At 33.7% G+C, this 20,164-nt stretch overlaps 1 protein-coding gene across 2 annotated transcripts in view; it reads left to right on the top strand.

The window, feature by feature from the left end:
* The window catches only part of Tmeff2 (transmembrane protein with EGF like and two follistatin like domains 2), a 256,946-nt gene that overhangs the window by 191,633 nt on the left and 45,149 nt on the right, over positions 1-20,164 (top strand). The window lies entirely within an intron of this gene.

Raw genomic sequence — 20,164 nt, 5'->3', positions numbered from 1 at the left:
ATTTTATATTCAGGAATAGCTCTACCTAGTATAATTTTCTTAGATTGAGAAATAATGTATGGTATATAATTGGAATGTTATCAGATTCTTAAACTTTATATAAATTTTTTGCTTAAAAACATGAAAATGAATGTATCAAGGTTGATAATGACATGTAAAATATTTTTAGATAGAATTTTCCATATAGCTACTAAGAAGCAATTGTAATTATTATGGCTAATAATAAATCAAAAGGCATCACTTGTTATCTTTCAAATATATACTATCATTTGAAATTGTATTTCCTTTAATAATATTTCTGACATTTTATATATATATATAGTCTTATGAAATTGGAAAAATAGTTGATCAGATGTTTATTTGTAGATCTCCCAAATATCTCAGAATTTGGAAAGAACAAAAGGATTCTTTTTAAAAACTTTTTCACATTTTATCTTAATATTTTCTAACATGTGAATAAAACTTCTCATATGCCAAAAGCCTGGAGTTATCATGAACAATGATACATGGAAAAACTTTAGTTTCGCCATTATATACCCCTTCCCAAAGCATCCAAAAGATATGTCAACAGATATTCCTTGAAAAGAATAGTCTAATGGTCAATAAGTTTAGGGAGAGCTGAGATAAACAAATGGATCTTCTACCCAATACTCCTCATAGATCTTACATTAATTATAAAATCTTTAAGAGATATGCATGTTTTATTTATATCCATAAGCAATTGGTTTCAAGATCACTTCACAGATACCAAAATCCAAGGATGCTCAAGTACCTTACATGATATGGGATAGTATTTGCAAATAACTTAAACACAGCTTCTTGATGATTTATACTACTCAATACAATGTAAAAGCTATGTAAATAGTTGTACCATATTGTTTAGGAAATAATGACAAGAAAATAACTCTGTACATGTTCAGTAAAACACAGATTTTTTTTCAAATATTTTTGATCAATGATTGGTTGAGTCCTAGAATGTGGAACCCATGAATACAGAGGACCATTTTTTTTTTAATTTTACTGCTTTTTGTCAATCGTTTCTAGTTTATGTGAAGTACACTCAAACATAGACTGTCTTCTTTAAGGAACCCACATGTGTTCATCATTCAAACCTAGTAACATCGATTCATAACTAATCCATTCCCATGCCTACCCTATTCTCTCTCTCCACCTGCATAGTATGTGAAATTAAACCCAAACATTGTATGATTTCATTCATGGTTAAACATGCATCTCAGAAAGATCAACCATTATTTTAAAAATTATAATACCATAATTATGCCTAGAATAGTTAAAAATAATATCTCATGATACACACCTTTTATCTAAATTATCTGATAAATAACACATTTGTGTCACATTATACAGTACTCAAGTTCTCAGAAATGTACCTGAGGTATGTTGTTCCACAGAAAATAATTATTAAAAATAATAAAACACAGTAATAAAAAATTAAGTCTAATAATACATGTTTAAAATTGTGGATAAATCAAGTATAAATTTTATACTTTGTTATAATAATAACTATATCTTGACAGTGACCAAGCCACTACTAATAACTACACTGAAAATAATTTTATATCTGTTATTCAAATCAATTCACTTGGAAAAAAATTTTTGGAACTATAACATTCAATGAAAACCTTCTCCATTAAACCATCCATCACTGGACTAATAAAACATAAAATTTTCTCCCTGAAACAAAGAACTCTTCAAGTTGATTAGCATCATGCGCAATTATAGGAACATTTATGAATTGTACCAATAAATACCATGATAGAGTTAACCATTCTCTCAATATTATTCCGGTTTTATATATCCATATACAGAAATAAAAGAGAATTTTTTCAGTACATGCAAGTGAAAACTATTTACTCACTCAGTGTGGTCCAGAATTTTCTAGTTTACCACCAAATTTATCTACTAAATCTCAAAGAAAACTTAAAAGTTTAAAAATACATGCTTGTTCCAATACAAATTTACAACGGAAATACTAATGTCAACTGAAGCTTACAATTCCTAATTAAACATTGATTGCATACTTAAAATTCTCCTGGAATTTACTTTAGATAGCTTTATTTTCATTAGTGGTTTTTATTAAAATACATTGTGTACACCCCTTCAGAAATTACTTATTTCCTCCTCATTTCTTAGCTTCCAGTGGTATTTGCATCTTCCTGAGTTTGGGGACATAGACTTTGGGGGGGAGGGAATGAAAGGAACAAAGTGGAGAGTCAATATGTCATTGTGCTCTTCATTTACATTTCACAGGCTAAAATCTTCCTAAGAAGGGAAAGCATAAACTGAATGATTCACATTCCTTGAAGTTTGCTATGTTCTCACAGCTAATTTAATACCACATACACTTTCCTCCTTAGTCACAAACTCTCCCACCAGAGGGAAGTAATGATCTTAACACACTCTCATTTCCCTGTTATGTCATTGATACTGTAAATTTAAAACCCTTACCGACTCCCTTCTTTTTTTCCTCCAAGCCTACAAAGTTAGCAATACAAGAGCACATCTTTCTCAGTATAAAAATGGGTATCTTCTTGAAAGAAAGCCCAAATGTTAAAAAGAAACCAAAATTATTATACCTCTTTTTTTAAAAGAAAGAAAATCCAGCAAGATCTAGAGAGTTTACAAAAGAAAGAAAGAGAGAGGAGGGGGATCAAGGAGGGAGGGAGGGAAGGAGGAGGAGGGAAAAGAAAGAGAAAAGGGGAAGAATGAAGTGAGGCAGTGAAAGAAAAGATGCCAACTAAGAAAGCAATCCTAAAATAAAATTACCATGTGCAATGCAATGGGCTACAGTGTGTCTGACTTGCATGAAGATGTGAATTCCATAATCTTCACAGGCACATAAAAGTAGACAGCTCCAGGAAACCAAAGAATTTGCCACATTGTCCCCAGCCTGCATTTTTTTTTTCTCTTTGCCCTGACTTGGGTTCTATTCTGTCCTCTCTCCTTTAATGAGACCCAAGTTGCTGCTGAACTGAATCCAGGGCTTTGGGAACCTGTTTCAAGGCCTAGTGGCAAGCTCCCTGCTAGATGAGCTAAACAATTTACTGTTGCTTTCCCTTCATCAGTCTAAGATGTGGGCTTAGATGAGGACAGTGCATTCTCCTGCAGAACGTTTCAAAAGAACACAAATTTTATAAAACCACAAAGCCAGGGCCTTCAGGGCTTTCCAGTATTTAAAATTGCTAATATTAAATTTTTCTTCTAGAAATTTAAAATAACAAATGTTTTATGCCTCTTGAAATCTGCAACATTTCCTTCAACGTAAATGTAATGCATACACTATACATATGTATTGATATATATTTATCCCTACCTATCATGTCTTGTAATGAAAAGAAAATGAAGCTTAACCATTCTTTTTCTCTTCATCTGGTATATGTATTTTCTAGTTGTGCTGCTTTTTTGTTTAAAAGCCTGGTTGAGCTTCAGAATATGGGACTACATCTTTATCTAGTAATAATGTACTTAATTCTATAAGGTGTTAAATGTTAAAAAAAAAAAGAGTTCAACTCTTGTTTTTTTAATCATCTGGAAAGTAAACTCTATTTTATTTTATGACTTTCTACACCAGTTTCCAAAAAGGATTTTCAGTGTTTTATAATTAAAATATATTCAATGAGATTGTTTAAGCAGAAATTGAAAACATAAAAGCAGAACTGTTAAGAAAAATAAATATATCAGCAGCATAAACCATTGCAGTTACTGCATTTAGCCCTGAGATAAAAGAGAAATTATGGTTGAGTCAATTTATTCCACAAATATTTATAGAGTTTCTTCCATAGGCAGACACTGTCTTGGGCTTCACAAAGGTGAACAAAATCAACCTAGGTCTTTGTTAAGTGGAACTTAGGTTTTCATTTTCTGATATAAATATAAAAAACTAAATTCAGAGACCAAAAATGAAGTTTCTCTGTGGTAAATTATATTAGAACTATTTAGCATAGATCTTTTTACAAAGCATCACTGGAAAACATAGAATGGATAAGTCTTCAACACTGATTTTTATGAAACATGTCAAGAGGCTCTTTCTAATTTTTCTATCCATTTTAGGAGATTTTTTAAAAATCCATTTTTGATAACTTTCTAGAGCATAACATTAAAATATGTATAATTCAATGATAATGTTTCTGTGGGAGACTAAAGTAATGAATTTCATTCATGTATATTTCCAAATTAGAAAGAATAAATAAATAGTGCAAAACACTAAGGAAAATGTCTATGAAAAAAAAAAAAAAACATACCTAGCTTATTTTCCTCAGATTTCTAAAAGTTAAATGGAATAGGATAATAGAAGAATCAGAAAGCCTGAGTAAGGGTAAAGAATATACGAGATGATAAGAGGTACATGGGGAAATAAATTTCAGTGACTGTTAATTTGAATATTAAGTCCCAAGTTTGTGCCTTCAAAACTGAAGCAGGGATTTCCTGCCTGAGTCCATCTGGCTACAGATATGCATGGAGTCCATGTGTCTTATTTGTTAAGCATTTCATGATGCCACTTTGCAATTTCTTAAAATATTTATGAAGGATTAATCTTTACAGAACTTTCTCTTTAGAAATCCATTTCTTATTTTTAAGAAGTAAATGGAGTTATTAAGCTCAGTTCTGAAATATAGAAGAAAGGAACCAGAAAGATATAGCTAAACCAAATTCTACCCATCATATTAATATTCCATCAACCCATTTTTCCACCTTAAGCAGAAACTGACATCTTGAAAGGGTATCTAGATAGTCTAAGTGAATTGGTAAAATAACTTGTTCTCCGTAGAAGCCATTGCAATTTACAAAACCTTTTCACATATATTGTCTCCTTCACTCCTTGCAACAGAAATGTGAGGGAGATATTATATGCATTTGACAGGTGTGAAATGGAAGTTCAAGAAGATTAAGTAAAAAGAGTATGTGATAGAGCTAAGGTTCAAGCCATCATTGCTTCATTGCTAATTTCAGAATCCAGCAAGAGAGATGGTCAAGTACTAGGGAAGAAATGTCACTGCTTAATATTTTGGGGTATTTTGCTACTGGTTCTGCATCCCAAACGTTAACCCCTTGAGGGTTCCAGACTCAAAAACATTTCACCAAGAGGTCTATGTTGTTGTGAGATACTCCGAAGAGTGATTATTTTCTTTTAATGTATATCTGTGTATTCTAAGCGTCCTTTAAGGGCTATTTTGTTCGGTTTTAAAATTCTCATGTTCTGTTTCATATTTCTCCACATAGACAAAAGAAAGCAAATGGAATAGTGTTTGCTATTGAGAAATCCTGCATTAATTAAAAAAATCTGCAACCTCTTTGTGATACTTTGCAGTTTTACAAAGGTCCATTCACATTATCTCATTTGCGCTAATGTCAACCCAATAAAACAGGGTTACACACACAAGGGGAAATAAAATTGATGCTCAGAGAAACTAACTGGCTAACCTGGAACTAGTCACAGTATTTTGATATATTGACCATCCACCTGTGCAAACAGGTGCTCGATTAGCCTAATATTTTCCTCAATTGCTCTTCCAGTAAACATATATAGGCAGGACTATCAAGTGGTTTCATATCATATTTATAACATGAATTAATTCAGTCATGTGGCAAAAATCTACATTTAAAATGGAAGCTTTTCCATTTGCTCATGAACACAAGGAGCACTTCTCTGGAAAGCACATTATATCTGGGCCAATAATTTGATCTGTAGGAAATAAATAAATAGTAAATGCAGGCAGCAGCTTGTAGCACAAATATTGGTATCAGCAGTGAAATAAATAAAAATGTGTGCCCAGGCTATTACAATGCCACTAGACTAGCCTAGAATATTTAAGCCCAGAAAAATGAATTAAGATGTCAAGATTTTCTCAAGATTTCTGGGGGAAAGTGTCTCAATTCAAGTATTTTCCCCTCTGGGATTTACATTAGAGTGCTGCAAAATTCATAAAGCTTTCCATGAACTCTAACTCACAATTTTTCCTGCTCTCTTGAACTTCTGTGCTTTCATTGTTTTCCCCATAAAATCATGTAACCAGTCATCTGTAATATTATGTTATATTCATAGTTATAGATAAACACAGAAATGGTATTTGCAATACAGATGAAGTTTCACTGCTGAAGAGTTGCCTTGGGCCCTGGTAGACACTCTGGAAAACTTTGTGTTTATGCCCCAGTTCATAAATGCATCCTGCATCATTTATGTGCACTTTTTCCTATTTGAAATGCTCTTTTCTGAAACAAATTGTTCACCTGGAGGTGTTACTTATCTATCATCCTTTCTCTTCCATAAATGTGTGGCAGCTGGTTTAGATGTGATAGCCACAAAATCAGACAGGACTGAGTTTAGACCCTGCGCCTGCTAATATTTACTATTTAACCTACAGGCAATTAGTTGACATTTCTGGACCTCAGTTTCCTTATCTGTTCAATAAAAATAATAAATCTAGTTTCAAATGATTGAATTTCAAATTAAGAGACATCATTTAAAGCATTAGCAGACAGCTAGTGAGGTAGCTGTTATTATTACTTCCATTTTAGTCTAAAAATCAAAAAGAATTTACTTTAATGGGAAACATGATGCATTGTATGGGCCTAGTCTGGCCGTGTGATATGTGCTCAGAGTTTCCACACACATATCACCATTTATGAACTCAATTAACAGGTGTGCAGGGTTATTTCCTACCCAAACCATAAAACAGCTTGTGGCAAAGAACTTTGGATGACATTTTAATTCACTTTTTAAGTAATATTTTTGAGCACTTATTTATGTTTTTAACATATTGATATGTCTAAATTTTCATGCAGCCAATATTTTGATTTTCCTACAGTCAATATAACATGAGATTTAAATAAAAATTTATTGGGAGGACATAGAATATGACAGAACTGCAAGATGATGATATAAGATATTTCCTTTCAATTTGACCTTTAAAATTAGTTATTTATACCTCAGGGTATATGCTTGAGGACCTACACATTTGTTATTTAAAAGAAACATATAATAAGTGACCAAGGAAAAAAAATAACAGAAATGAAATATATAGGAATTTATTTCTGTTTGTACAAAACATTATTTTTCACTCAGAAATGTTAGTACTTATATGTTGGTGATTAACACATGCACATATCTTAAGAAATTAGAACAATTTTTTTTAATAAAATCTGATCATAAAGAAGAAAGCTCTGCTTAGCATAAAAGAAAAAGAAGGAAAAGCTCTTTGAACTCAATCACCCAAATATGACTAGTTAAAATGCACCAATTCTCCACCTTAATTCATCTTTTTCACCGCAAGCATGTTATTTCCATTCCTAGGAAGAGCAGTGTAAGTATTCATAGAATGTATAAAACTGAAAAAAAAGTAGGTGTTTCTAATGCCCTGTATAATTTCAAGACAAAATGTTTTTCATAAAACTAGTAAATAAAATTAAAGTAGTTTCAACAACAACAACAAAAAAAAAAAGTTCAGAGCACTTGGATTTGCTGCTTTGGTTAATGAATTTGACATGCCCCAAACATAGAACCCACATTATCAAGTACATTAGAAATTCAGTTTTCACATTTTGACAATTTGAGACTGTGTACAAACATAATCAACCAAATATATTCTTAAATACCTGCAAAACTAAATCTTGCAGAAGAACTGCATTTCCAAACAGTTGTTTTCTCCAATTATTCATTTGGAAAACAGTTATTCTTTGGGTGTGATTGAGAGGTATACAACATATGGGCCATAATCTAGGCAGAGCAACTGTGTGAAAATTGGTAATAAGGCCTGAGAAAAGTGCTAGTCTAGTAATATGCACAGTGATGAACAAGGAGGACAGCACTCCACCTGAGTCCTGAAGTGCAGGGGAGAGGGGCACAAAATATGTGGAACACAGTTCTGGGTGAGCTTTAAAAAGTTTTTGAATATTGGGAGCAGAAAGACAAGTGTAATCAAGGATAGAGGACCAACAAGGACAAATGTCTTGTGTATGATGACTCAGTGGAAGATGGATAATTGGCACAGGGTAGGAAGAGCATCACACTTGAAATATTGGCTGAATTCATGAACAAAGCTGGGAGGGTTCTAGAACTCATGGAATCAGAAATTTAAATTTTGGAGACACCAAGAGTCAACTTCCCTCCATGATGAACTCACATCAACCAAACTCAGTAAACTCAATGCCTGAGCACTGATGTGCAATGAGAAAAAAAATGCCTAGAGGACTTCTGTACACTGACCACCTTACTGTATTCTCCTTCTAGAAATAAATTCTCTGATAAGCCCAGTGAAAATGAGGTTACTTAGTAAGCCTAAATAGAGCTCATATGCTTCAGAGGCTTAAGGCACCAAGCTAAGAAGCCTGATGTAAATGTCTGCACAGTAAGGATAGTCTGGGCCTCAAATCAGTGTAAACAACACGTGTCCTTGACTAGGGCCTTATCTTTATGGTCAGAACTTGCACTAATACCATTGACCTGTGTGGCTCTCTGTAGTCTGAGTTACCATTTCTGGGCGTCCACCCAACCAGTCTACCTACTTTTCTACATATAGTAAATTTAATCAGGATATAGTGAGGCCTCTTCTCCTATTCTGAACAAGTGTGGGGAAATCCTACTCACTTTTGATCTCCTTTGGGATCTCTTGCTCAACAGCCCCCAAGAAATGTCAGTGTGAGTATATAATTCAATTCACACTGGATGATGCATCCTATGAAAGTTTTTACACAAAGTTAACTTTGAAAGTCACTTTTTAACATATTATCCAAAGAGGTTTAACCAATAACAAAGAAAAAAAGGAATAATAGTTAGAAATTGTTTTTTCTGAGGTAATTTTTTTGGCATTTATGCAGATCCGTGTCCTCTATGGTGAAACTGCTAATGTTTAACTTCCCAAAATATAAACATAATGAAATCTATTAATTATCCCACATAGAATGAGATGGAGGGTTTTGCCAAGGGTTGCTAATGCATTATCAATATTTGATAGTACTACATAATGTTCCTGTAAAATATATTCCGGACCAATAAAAAATTCCTCTGCTTTTAAGAGTTCTTTTACACTTTCTGAGGTTCAAAGCTGTGTGTCATACATTAGAAAACTCCCTCCCCAGAGTACATTTTAAAATTTCTATTTAATAATAAAAATAAATGTTTACTTACACAAAATTTCATAATGTTTTTAAAATCATTCAGAAAATGAAGACTGAAAACCAGCTCCATTTCTCCTTCAGAAATTAGGTATTCCAGAGTGATCTTGTTATTTAGTTTATAGACGTTAAACCAACAAGCAATTAGTGTTTTGTCAGGGAGTACATGTCCAAATTCACTTCTGCAGATTGATTATCCTTGTACTGTTGCAATTATTCTACAAATCTTACACTGCTAGATTTTTTTTTCCTGTTTATTTTTCTGTTATTTAAAGAGCCCCTATGGAATTGAAGGTTTTAAGTTGTTCAGAATAATCTCTGAGCAAATGCCATTCCTATCCCTTCACCCCTACCCATTTACCCATTCCCCACAATTGGTACATATGTCCTTATCATTGGTTTCTGATTGTTAATGACAAGTAGTTATAGAAGCAAGAGGAAGAATCAATGGGCAGACTATATATAGAAGAACCAACAGGAAAATTCTCTATAAAGTAGTTTTCATAAATGGTTCACATTGTGCTCTGAACCTAGAACAATCAATAGTAAGCATACCATCCCTTCCACAATGATACACAGCCATTAAAACATATCTAAGCAGATCTCTAGTACTATATTCTAGAATTGAAGCTGGTTGCTTCCTGCAACTTAGCATGCTTCTGAGCTCTTCACCTTAGCCATGAATTGATAAGTGCTCAGGAAACACAGCTAATTGTAATGTTATCCTAAGAAAATCATTATCATCTTCATTATAATCATGATTATCATCATCATCATAATCATCAGGGGGAAAAATACCACTGGAATTGGCTCACTTAGTTCATTCCAAAACAAACTAGAAATTACATGTGTTATCTGTTGTTTTGGATTCTCTAAGAGGCTATTCTCCAATGATGTGGGTAATCATATTTATTTCCTAATTTCATTTGGATTTTAAAACAAATGACTTACAAATGGCATTTTGTAGGAGAAAGAGCTTGGAATAGGAATGCAGAAATTTTTGTCTCAGTTTCAAAATTCCAGTAGTGCCAAGGTTTAGAAATTCTGCTTTATGAGACTAGAAATGATAAGAAAGTACATATTAGGCAGGGTCTAGGAGACAGGGGTCACTGGGAGTCCAAAGCTGGGCTCCCTAATGATATCTCCATTTTCTTATTGCAAAAAAAGAGAGAGAGAGAGAGAGAGAGAGAGAGAGAGAGAGAGAGAGAGAGAGAGAGAGTCTCAGATCAAGATCTACTGGCTTAATCCAAGCTTCTTTTCATCTTGCTGCTTCAAATACATGCTCACTTTTCTTAAATAAAAGTTGACTCATAATGGAAATGTAACATTTCACAAATAAAAGAGAATATCTGTTTCTACAAAGAATTATGAGAACGATGAGGTTATAAAGGAATCTCTACCTGTAGTGACTGTAAAATGTTGAGAATCCTCACAGTCCCAATGAGATCTTAGGAAGTATTGCTAACTGGTATTCTCGTAACCTGGGCCCCTGCTTTGCTTCCATTAAAAGCTGTTCTTATCTTGTTCATATTAGCTGTTTCTTACAAATATTGACTAAATCGCTGAACCAAACACTACCCATTTGGAAAAAAAAAAAAGAAAAGAAATTCTTTTAATGATGTTCTTGGGCAATAGCAATCATTTGAAAGCTTGTTTTTATTATCTGCACTTCTCTTCATTATAAATTTTTGTAAACCTTGGCTCATAGAAATACATTTAAAACCAACTGGCTAAATTCTATTAAAACATTCAGCAGAAATTCTATTGTGTTGTTTATGGAACAAAATGTGTGATGCAGCATTAGAACTCAAGTGTTTATGAAAACCTTCATAGCCAAAACAGAAGGGGAACCTAAAGTTGCCTCTTAAATAGCAGCTTAGTGCTCAGCTGTCCTCTGCCAATTCTCCAGGAAGGACACAAATGTGCAATACAATTAGGTGGGTCCCAGGCACAGATCCTCCTTCCAACAGGGAATAAAGCTTGCTGGATCGGTATGTTGCCTTGCCTAGTGAAATAAAGTTATTGGTTTTGAAACAAGGACAATGAGGATATTTGTTTAAAAAGACAACTTGAAAAAGTAGCAAAGACAACAGGAAATGATAAATGAGCCAGTCTTTGCTACAGTAATTACTTTAGCATTGAAACAAATGAATAACTTTCACAGCTAAGCTATTTGCTGTCTTATATTACACTACTACCTGTTCATTCAATATGTGCTCCATAGCCCTTTGTACTGGAGAAAAATACCTGAGAAGGAGAAGTTGGTAAATAAAATGTCTGAGAAATTTGTGTTAATGTTTAAAAAACAAACTTACAGTGTCTGATGTCTTGTGTGGAAACAGAACATCTCTGAAAGATAGAATACTTTTTTTGTTTGTTTTTGTTTGGGGGTTTGGTTTCTTTATTTTTTCATCTATACTAGTTTTGTGTGAAAAGTTGTCATGAATAGGAAAATTGAAATAAGTTTTTCTGGTATAGACAGGTGAATTAATACACAATTATCTCTAAACTATTTATTAAATGTTATTATGTGATTTGTTAGCATATACTGAGGTATTGTAGAAAACATGTGAGACAAGTTATCAAAAGACCTAAATTCTAAACCTAGTTGCTCAATTTATAAATATTATAAAACCTGCAGAAGTTGCCTAACCTTTATGAGAATCATAGAAATGATGGTAACATCTTTTCTGTCTTTATCATATGTTTTGAACAAGAAAGCCTTTGTGAAGTGTGACTCACTCTATATTCTAAGTAGTTATTATTGGGAAAAATTTATGATATAGCTACTTTTTATTTTAGGATACTTTTCATATTATCATCAAAATTTTGATTATCTTACAAATAGAAACAATGATTTCATTTGCAAATTAAAATTTTATTGAACTTTAACAAAATTTATACAGAAAAAATTTAAATTCTAGATTCCCATTTTTGTGCATCAGCTCCTAAATGTATATAAAAAATGGATATAAAAATTAAATAAAAAGACCTCTGAGTTTCTTCTTCCCTTGACTATATATAAAGCTTTGGATTTATGCCCCAGGTAGTTCTATTCTCTGCTGATTGGCTTAAGTCTCATTCAAACTCAAACTTCCAATAGCAGGAGGGCTATTTGGGGCCACAATTTATATTATAACAATAAATTTTATTTCCTCCTAGCCCCTTTAAACTGTCTCTATGACAGATACGTAGAAAAGATCATTGGACCCAACATATATAGAGTATTTCAGACTTTGAGCAAAAATTGTTTTAATTTCAGGCAATATTATCTAGCCTGAGAAAGAAAACAGTTACAAAATTTAAGTAAAATTGTATGCCAATTAAAATCATGAACTAAAAATGTTAAGAGCACATTCCAGATAAGATACACCCATCATTCCCACATTTCAAAAATGGGATTTCATTCAGAGATTACAACAATCAATACAAGCATAAACCTTTCTAGTACTGCAAAGAAAGGATTTCTAAGTTGTAATTATTGTCCATTCCCTTGGTAAACATAAAATAAACAACCAGTCTAGTCACAGGTATTCATGAAAATTAAATTCTACCCCCCCTTACCAATTAAATGAGGCTTTATCCTGTTTTTAAATTTCTTTGGAGAAATAGATTTTCTATGTTGTCTTTATCACCTAATCCATCAGTTGATAATCCTTGATTATTTTAAAAAGGCCATGTGCTTTTTTAATTAACAAATTCTTCTATTGGGACTTGATTTCCAAGGGTGCCCTTCATTCCTTTAAAAAGAAAAAGACAAACTTTGGTAGTTTACCTCCATAGGTTATATTACTTTTACTTGTCATGATATTTTCAGTACATGGGCTATTCGGGGTTTAGCAAAATACATCTACAAACTATTATTAGACTTTGGATTTAATTTTGAGCCTCGAAATAGCATAGTTCATTCAATGCTCTATGTGACATTTTAAAAACCTCAGCAAACAGTAGTATTCTTGGAAAAGAAAAGCTCTTTCTCACTAGATTCAGCATTTAGAAACAATATTGAATTGATTTGAATCAGAAAATTGTCTCTGAAAACCCAAAATGAATATAAACATTAGGCAGATGATCTCACCTCTTATTTCCTGCCTTAGTCTTGTTCTGTTTCTATGAGTAGTTCTTAATATTCATTCAAACTTTGTATGTGTTCGGATGCATCCCAAAGCCAGAGTTTGCTCTTGCTTTAGTTAGAGCTGAGTCTTATGCTTTCTCTACTTCAGAGCTGTGCAAGGCTCCTATTCCTTGGGGTAGAGAGTCCTCTTAATAAGAAGCATGTTATCGTCATGTACCAGGCACTGTCATCTCATATGTCAAGATCACGTGTATATTTTACTACTATTTCTTCACCCCCAAAACAAAAATGGAGCACTAAGGTGAGGATAGCTCTCCTGCCTTACCCTTCAGGCAGGATTCATAACATTCCTTGGAGTGACAAAGGTTCATATACTTTTCTGCCCTAGGAGAGAGAGGGTGAAGAAAAAAAGACTAAGATGCATCATTAATCATGCAAACTGTCTACTGCAACACTGCCAAGAAAATGATCATCCTCGTACCACCCATCAATATTCCTGACACCTGTCTAAAAACTCAGGTCATGCATATCCATCTGCCTTTAGACAAGTGTCAATGTGCAAACATCCCATCACTATTTTTAGGGTCATGTTAAAATTATTCATCACCTGCCTGTTCATTCATCCAATTTGTCATATTATCCTAATCTCCCGATATCTATTACTGGTCATCTGCCCTTTGCATGGTGTTTTTAAAGCACTAGAGTATAAGATGTTTTTGAAACTGTCAAATATATGAACAGTGGATCCTATTGTAGGCCAGAGTTCCCAGCAGGAAGTTACTATGCTTAATGTCCCCTTTTGCTTAAGATTAAATATGACATTAGGGGTTCCTATGTCTACTGCAGGTTCCTCTTCAATCTAATTTCTGGTAAATGAATTCTGGTTTCTAATAACTTTTATTGTAAAATCCATAATATTTATGCTTTTGGAAATGGTTCCAAGAGGTTAAAAAAAAATCTTACAAATGAAACAAAGCTTTAAAAGTGTAGAGATCACTTTTATAAAAGTATCAAAGAAAAGTAGTTCTGATGAAACTGTCAATACTCAAATGCCTAGAAATAGTAAAAAACTGAAAATGAAATAGAAATTTTGGTAGAAAAATATGATGCAGCATATGATACTCATGGTGGTATGTCTTATTTATCATTTTAGTATGAAAATCATAATCGCTAAAATTAACTGGTCAGTCAGGTATCAAATAAATTTAACATTTTAATTTGACACCTACTACAGTTTTAAAACTAGTATAATTCTATCCTTCTTGCTTTTATTCTATTACTTATTTCTATTAACATCTTGAAATGGGTATCATTGGACATTTCCACATGGCTGGAAAAATTTTAGGCCTGGGATTGAACACACCCTTAATTCTGGTAGTGGTTGTACACTAGTCCTTCCTAGACACTAACACTTTTCCCCCCAGCCTCCATGAGCCTTTGTTTCCTTACCTGTCATTATCTCAGATAGATGATATCCAGTATCTGTTTCAGATGAAAGTCTTCCTTTTTCTGTGGCACAAGAAACCACAGGCAGAAGTGCTCAGGCCTTGCTAAACAATGGCTTTCTCCAGAATGCTCATAAATGTGTTAGAATCCTGAGAAGGATTAGCAAAGCCACTATTTTTGCTGTGGTCCACATTGCTTTTGCCTGTGCTCACCACAATGATAAGTTCTCAGCATAGAAAAGTATCAGTTATTTTCAGGCACTTTCAAGTGGCATGGGTTTTTAACTGTGAACAGACCTGGTTCTGAGGCTACTGATACCCAGGACTTCAAGGTGGCAGACATAAAAAAAAAAACCTGAGACTCCCAAATCTTGCACATGTGGAAGATACAGTGCCTCAGAGAAATTGTGATTTAGTTATCCATTTAGGTTCAGAATTCTTATTGGTAAATTTCTTGATGATTGATCAGTTTATCACTCATGCTGGGAATATTTGTCTTTACAGAAATAAGAAATTTGGGACAAACCACACTTAACCCTCTCTCTAACTTTAAGTTCAGAAACTCAGATTACACTAAATAAACATTCTTATACTAAATAATGATTATTCACTTAACATTTTATGCCAAATAGAAAAAAAAGAATTAAAGAAATAGAATGACAGAAAAATCATATCTGTTTTGTATTTACTTTGAGTTATGTATTATATTATACGAAATCTCTTCAAAGTCTATTTGGAGAGTAGCTCTAGTGAACCTTTTCAGAAATAAGGAAAGTAGAGTTCAGAGACGTCACTGCAACAAAGCAGGGATTCAAGCAATGAGGCAACCGTGACCATGACCAGCAACATGAGAATCCAGCAGTGTTACAAAGTAGGTGGCCTTTACATTGGGTTACCTGGCAGAGAAAAGAAAAGAGCATTATCAACATAGAGAAGAGCATTTGAAAGGCAAAGAGGCATTGATGAGAAGGCTGGTCAGTTTCTTGTGACTGATGCATGGGATAAGGAAGGGGAATTCATGGAACTAAGAGGAAAGAGTAGTTTCTAAACTCAGTCCAGGCTCCTTCCACATTTGAAATGGAAGTTGAAATCGGTCCACTGTTCAGGGGGTGAGCCATGGAGGTATTTTACATAATGTCATGTCTTATATAAATAAAGAAGGGGGAGGAGAGAAAGGAAACCCTGGCAGCAAAGTGAAGAAATGGCTGGAGAGATAAGGGACAGGAGACAAGATGAATGAGGAGAAGGTGGTGGTAAAGATGAAAAGTGAAGGTGATGAGAAAAAGAAGAAGAAACATATATTAGGAGGATTTAGAAGACAAAAGTTTACTTTATTTGCTAACTGGATAAGAATGCCAAGAGAAGTGGAGAGTCGAGACAAATATCAAGCTTCCTTGTTTGGTTGCCTAGATGGTTGGTACTTCTGTTCCCTTAAATAGGATAATAGCATGAGGAAGAGCAGATCTGGGCAAAATAATGAACCAGGGCTTGATGCATTTTATTTTAAGACGTCAACATAGAAATGAACCTAGAGGACTACTGATCTGGAGAGAAGTGGAAATGAAAATGATTCTGTGTTAACCCTCAAGTAGAGACTAAGCCTAAAAGGTGCCTAGGAATTCAGATTGAAGAAAAATCAAAGATGGCTAACAGTAGATACCTGAGAAACAGTGGATGGGTAACAGGGGCCCAGGAAGCAATGCAAATTGTGAAAACACTCAGAAGCTTCTCTCTCTTTTATGTTCTTCCTTCCACTGGTTTCATGTTTCTCTTTTCTAATGTCAAATAAATGGTCATTGCACTCTGAGAATTTTATGGAAAAATGGTCTTCCTGGTCTGAAGCTTACTTTTCTGGACCATAATGTCTAAATATTACATCTTGCTCTGGATGCTAACTACCTCATAAGGATGTGCTTGCCTCTCATCTTCCCCTGGCTATACCCTTCACACCACTGGACTCCCAGTGCCTTGCTGTCCACAGTCATCCCCGACTTTCTCTCTGCCACCACTGGGTATCATTTTCTTTACATTTTTTAATGTAAAGAGAATTTTATCTGTGAATTTATAGTTTTCCATTTTTATTTTGTTTTCTTTATAAACTCCATGAGCGAAGGGAATTCATCCCATTCCCCAATCTAAATGCAGTGTCTGGAAAAATGCCTGATACATACTAGACACACAATAATTATTTGCTGAATAAATGATTAAGACTGGCAGTCATCTACCTAAACACTGAAATATATGAATTTTTAAAGAAAGTTCCATATCAAATTAACCCATCAAGTCCCAAGTTTTCAATTCTGTGATTATTTCAACAAAATCAACACAGGTTCATTAAAATATGTTGGAAATCATAATCTGGAGCTTATATATAATTATATTAATTGATATTATTATACCACAATATAATTTTATTATTATTATTATTATATAATCATTTAAAGAGGCATTGAGAGAAGGCAGGTTTATTTATGAGATATATATATCATAAATTTTATATTAATTTTTATTCCTAACAAACTGATAGATTCCAGTATGTGGTTCAATTTTTTATTTCTGCAGGACATTTTAAAACATTTTAAGGAAGAACTTGGTACAGAAAATAAAATTCCAAACATTGCTTTGGAAGTAATAGCAGAGACTGTTTACTGAAAGGGGAAGAAAGAGACCTTCATATGCAAATGTATGGCATTTGAAAATGTCATATAGCTACATCTACATATAAATAAGCTGCTCTCTGAATTCCAGAGAAGGGAGACTTTGTATTGCATTAGCCAATTTCTATATCAAAGTAAAGTAAACTAATACAGTAGCAGTGAGACATGGAAGAGCACATCTTTACTGCCTCTTAATACAGTTGTAGCACTCTAGGGCAAAGACCACCTGGCCAAAATCCAAACCAAAATGAAATCAAGTCCCACAGTGCTTGAATGGTAATGGAAATTAACCAGCTAGGAGAAAAGGGATGGGCAGATCAAACATTGACAACTCCCTGTCCAGTATTTGTTCCCTTCTAGAAAATGAATGGGAGTCAAAGGTATCATGAAGTCTCCACATTCAACCTCTGTGCTAGGATGGTTTAGTTTTTGTTTGTTTGTTTGTTTTTTGGTTGTTTTTTTTATGTAAAATTCAAAGGATTGGGACAAAAAAGAAAAGACTTTTAATTTTTACCTCCTTTCTACTTGACATTTGTTTCTTGATATAAAGATATTGTCTTGGCAAGATGGTCACTTTGGGAAAATTCCTCCAGTAAACCATAGTATGTAAGCTACCAAGTAGGGATAAATAACTCCTCTGTATTAAGTGAATTTTCCTTCCAGGACACCAGGATACCATCCTATAAATTATATGTTCTCTACATTGTTATGGTACTCCCAGTTCCTGGAGGAGACACAGGGAAAAAAATTTTTTTGAAAAATTATTTTATGCAATTTTTACTGGCCACTTGGTAGAATCCATGTGGGAGTTGTGTTTCCCTACCAGCAAGAGCTGATTGCAATCTATCAGTACCTGCACCACGATTTCATTTTAGGTACTAAAAAGCATAACAAATTCAGCCCTGGCCCTCATCCAGCGTATTTATAAGGGAACTGGAGCTGAGCTAGAATGATAACCAGAGGGAAATACTTGAATTTAAGAAAAAAGAGAAATTTTAATGAACTTAAGGTATTAAAGAAGAGAATGGCAAATCCTATGTTTAAAGGAAACCAATAAATCAAAATGGTCTTCAGGTGAATAAGTACAGTTGCTACATTTTATTGAACACAAATGAATGTTTGACACTTTATTAGTGCTTCTCTTTGAAATGAACTTTCAATAAAAAAAAATTACTGCCATTGGAAAGATTAAAAATTTTAGGCTCAGAAAGTTTAGGCAATTTATCCAAGATCATCCAGCTATTTAAGCTGATAGTATATGTGATCTCTTTAACCACAAAGCTGACTGATCTCTTTTCATTACACCAGCCTGCCTCTTGATATATAGAGCAGTAAGAAAAAGGTAGCAAGATGCACATTGGGTACATCTGAAAATATACAGTCTCTTGTGGTGGATATTAAAGGAACCAAAGCAAATCCCTAATGAGGATTAAAAATATCGTATCAAAGAACATGTTCAGAAAACTAAAAAAGGAAAAAAGAAGTAGAGAAAATTTTGTTGACTTTATGCTAAAATGTGCTGACATGTGGGGATATTTATGTTTTCCTGAACATCTGGTGGATATTAGTATGTTTTTATTCACAATCTTCTATTATTAATGATAAAGGAAAGCTGGATAATTATGATATACTGCTACAAATGGATAAATATCATGCATAGTTTTTTCCAGCGTATTACAGAATCTCATCATCCCATCAAACATAAAAACATAAAAGTTATTTTTAAAAAAGAGAAATTTGGATATTCTCTTATAACAAACTTGTTTCCATAAGAATAGACCATATTGAGTCAGCAACACTGTGTCAAAAAGAGAATACGTTTCAAGTCATGATTTGTTGTTACAAACAAGTGATTCAAATTATATTCTTAATACTGCCTGTAGTTTGAGAAATAACCTAAACCTGATATATACTTGTTTTGACAGATTTCCATTTTTTATAAGACTTCATGGGAAAGATATGGTTTTATTAGAGATAAAAGCCACCATGGCTACTGTCTCTTTGTAGATTGTCAAGATGAAGTGGATCTTTACTGACCCAGCTACTGTGGCAGGTTCCTTCAACTACTGAGGGCTTTTTACAAGAATCCATTATTGAGTAAAACTGATTCCTTTCCATGTAATGCTGGCAATGACACATATTCAAAGGGTGGCTAAGAAAGTTCTGGTAGTTAAACTGCTGGTCCTGCTGGAGAGGCAGGCTGCCCATGAGCAGGAGAACTAAGATCTATATACATTAGTTCACGGGGATCTACTCTGTAGCAGGAGTGTGGGCTTTCATGGCATGTGCTGCCCTGCTTAATCTATGCCTTCTACCCTTTTGTCTTTGTAGTCCCAGATACAACCAATTCCCCTCTGGCCCATGCTTTATCTCCCATCTTTTATTTTTTTTTCCATATATAGATTATTCAAAGTACTCTCATACTTTTTTGTTTATCAAGTTTTGTTTCCACTTCATTTGTCAGTTTAGATATTCTTATTCATTTTATTTATCGAACACTAACTATATGCCAGGCGCTGTGCCAAATACTTTACATTTCACATCTCATTTATTCATTATACATGTTAGTTTAAAATAGTTATAATTTGATGAGCACTTACCATACTCAACATTGCCAGTCAATGTTACAAATTTTATAAACATGCATAATAGTTAATAACTTGACTGTGGTTAGAGCTAGGAAAAAAGGGATTTGTACCCAAAGTGCTAAGCCTAACATTTATTACCTGAAAAATGTATACAAGTAGGTTCTGCTATTTCATTTATTTTAAATTGAGGCTGTGCTTCCTACCTTCACTTTGGAATCTGGGCATGAGTCCTATATGCAACATGGGCCTCCTATCCCCATTTTAGAG

Source organism: Marmota monax, unplaced genomic scaffold (assembly GCF_021218885.2).
Source record: "Marmota monax isolate L192 unplaced genomic scaffold, Marmota_monax_Labrador192_F-V1.1 WCK01_AAM20220418_F8-fsc00007, whole genome shotgun sequence".
Taxonomy (NCBI): Eukaryota; Metazoa; Chordata; class Mammalia; order Rodentia; family Sciuridae; genus Marmota; species Marmota monax.
This window is presented reverse-complemented; position numbering and strand designations above follow the sequence as displayed.